The following is a 2,895-nucleotide window of genomic DNA, read 5'->3' on the forward strand; positions in this document are numbered from 1 at the left end:
CACAAAAAAGGATGAAATCTTACCATTCGCCACGACGTGGATGGACCCGGAAGATATTATGCTGAGTGAAATAAGTCAGACGGATAAAGACAAATACCATATGATCTTGCTTATACGTGGAAGCTAACAAAATAAACAAACAAAACAGAAACAAACTCATAGAGAATGACTTCATAGTTGCCAGATGGCCGGGCAGCTGGACGAGAAAGGTGAGGGGATTAAGGGGTGCCAATGGCCAGTTATAGAAACAGTCACGGGCACGTAAAGTACAGCACAGGGGACTCTAGGCAATGACATAAAGGAACTGCGTGTGGTGTCAGGCGGGCACGGACTTCTGGCGGGATCGCTCGTGAGGTATATGAACGTCTACCTGCTAGGTTGTACACCCGAAACTAATGTACTTTTGCATATCGACTGTAACTGGAAAATAAATTTAAACAAATGAGAATTCTCATAATAAAAAAGTTGTCCCACTACGTGGGGGCGGAGTCTACACGCAACACAGTCAGCCCCTTGAGCAGAGTGCCGTGACATCGGAGGTGCCACTAGCACATTTTCCTGCCTGTTCTGACCATCAGCTCGACTTAGCATCAGGAAAAAAAATCTCATCTTCGTGACATAAGCAAACACGTTGCACCCGTAACGTCACTCCCAAAAGGCTCCCTGAGGGTCCTTGTCTCATCGGAAATCCTCTGGAAAAAATAACTTTGTTTCTAAAAGTGTAAAATTACTTGAATAGGGGTGGGGGGGGTAGGGGAGGAGTTAGAGAAGGAAATTTGGGTTCTTACTGAAGATAACAACCGTGCTGACACTCCCATCACGTGTGAAGCTGGGGTGGGAGCTGGTGACACTGTCAAACGCCCGGCACCGAGAATGGAAGCCGGTGGACAGCGTCCTGCCTGGGACGGAAGCAGACCGCGAGGAAGGACAGCTGCTGCTCCAGGGACCCAGGGCAGGGGCCCCTCCGTCCAAGGCGTCCGGGCTGACCCGGCATCGTCGAGCCCTGCAGGCGGGCGGTGCGCTCCCTCCCGACACTCGCCGTTGAATCTAGAGGCCTGTTTCTCAGTGCGGTCTGATAACCTTTGGCACCAGAATCAACGGGGTGCTCGTTAAAAGCGCAGATGCTCAGGCCCCCCCGCAGGCCCAGAGCAGAGCCTCTGGGGGTGGGGTCCAGGCAGCTGCATTTGATCAGACGTTCTGATTTTTGCTCCTACGACAGTCTGAGAGGCATTGCTGTGAGGCGAGGTCCAGGGTCACAGTCTCGGGGTCCTGCCCCCGCCCCCGCCCCCTGCCCCGGCCGGTCGCCATCGGTGTGTTGGTGCCCTGGTCCCAGGCACAGCATACACGCCAGCAGATAACCAGAGCTCTGCACCAGGGGAAGTACTGAAATCACCCCTCAGAAAGAAAGAAAACATTTTCGGGCCCGATTTAATAATATCTAATAGCTAAAAATAATACCCGCTATTTTGAAATCAGCTGTGTAAATATTATGACATGAGTTCCATTTGTATATCATCTACAAGATTTTACTCTAAGGGTCGGGAGTCAACATTGCATGTGTTTATTTATACTTTTAAAAAATACGATCGAACCACGTGAAATTTTATGAAGAACAAAAGGTCACACAAGCGCCACATCTGAAAGACGGGGAGAAATGGAGTCATTTAAGAACTGCAAAGCCCATTGTGTTCAATCTCCTTATCAGAAGAGGTGGGGGAAGCTACAGTAGCTGGCTGGTCGTATTGAGTAATTCCTGGATCAGTTAAGTGCAAGCTGGGTTCGGTTTAAATGGAGCCTTGCAGGAAAGCCAGAGCCCAGAATGGTGCCCACACTGTTCCAGGTAATGAAAGAGCCCAGCTGAATGGCCCATTGTGGGCCCGGCGTGCAGATCGTCCCCTGAAACTCTACGCCTGTCTTCAGATCGTCCGATTACCAAAGAGGCAAGAAAACTTGAAACAGAAGCTGCACTGAGTTATGTAAGCGACTTCGCAGGCACATTCGCACGAAGCTTTGTTGTTCGGTTGTGTTTTTGTTAATGACAAGCCAATCGAGCTCAATTTGCCGGCCGGGGCGATGCCTTGTCCACGTCCCGAGCTCCCTCCTATTCACTCAGGAGCGACCCCCTGGTCTGAGCAAGGAGGTCGGAAACGCCATCACCATGGCCACTACCGGTCACAAAGCCGAGCGGCTCCAGTCGCCCTCTCTGCCCCGGGGGGCTGGGAGGGAGGGCAGGGGAGCACGCTGCAAGGCTCCCCACCGCCGTGGGAGCAGGGAGCCCCCCCCAACGCACCCTCCACTCTGCGTCTCTCGGGGGGCCTTGCCGGGGAAAGCCACGCGAAGCCGAGGGCGCATTTGCCCAGGGAGACGCTGACAGCATTTTCCAAGGCACGGCTACGCTGTGATTTGTTTGTGTTTCCTTTGTTTTGAGGCGGGAGGGAGATGATATTGTCACGCACGAACACCTCGGTGGCACGCTCTGAGCCTGACAACAAAACTTCGGGGACAGGAAAACGCAGGGCCAGCCCCGGGGTTGCGGCTCTGCGCTGGGGGCCCCCGGGAGGCCGGGGCGGCCTGGTTGGGGGCGGTGAGCGGGATGCTCCTTCCCCTCCCCCTCTCCAAGGGAAGCAGCTGAACGGTGGCGGCACAGGTAACGACGCAGATCTCTCTGACTCGCGTACATTTGAGGGGCAGGTCGGTCACTTACAAGCCTCCGTGAGTGACTACGAGGACACGTCGCCGGGCAGCACTCGCGGGCTGGGGCGGCCACCGCTGGCACCGCAAGCTGACCCGCACGCTGACCCGCACGCGATGAGACACTGTGCGTTTTCCAAAACTAATGTTTTCCTGGGAAAATGAAATCTCATTGACTCAGAAAGAGCCGACGCGGGCGTTTTG

General features: G+C 54.1%; 1 protein-coding gene across 1 annotated transcript in view; it reads right to left on the reverse strand.

Annotated features, from left to right (window-relative positions):
- Positions 1-2,895, reverse strand: part of CRYL1 (crystallin lambda 1) — a 76,996-nt gene that overhangs the window by 27,013 nt on the left and 47,088 nt on the right. The gene's annotated exons all lie outside the window — the stretch shown is intronic.

This window comes from Pteropus vampyrus, unplaced genomic scaffold, assembly GCF_000151845.1.
Source record: "Pteropus vampyrus isolate Shadow unplaced genomic scaffold, Pvam_2.0 Scaffold52, whole genome shotgun sequence".
Classification (NCBI taxonomy): domain Eukaryota; kingdom Metazoa; phylum Chordata; class Mammalia; order Chiroptera; family Pteropodidae; genus Pteropus; species Pteropus vampyrus.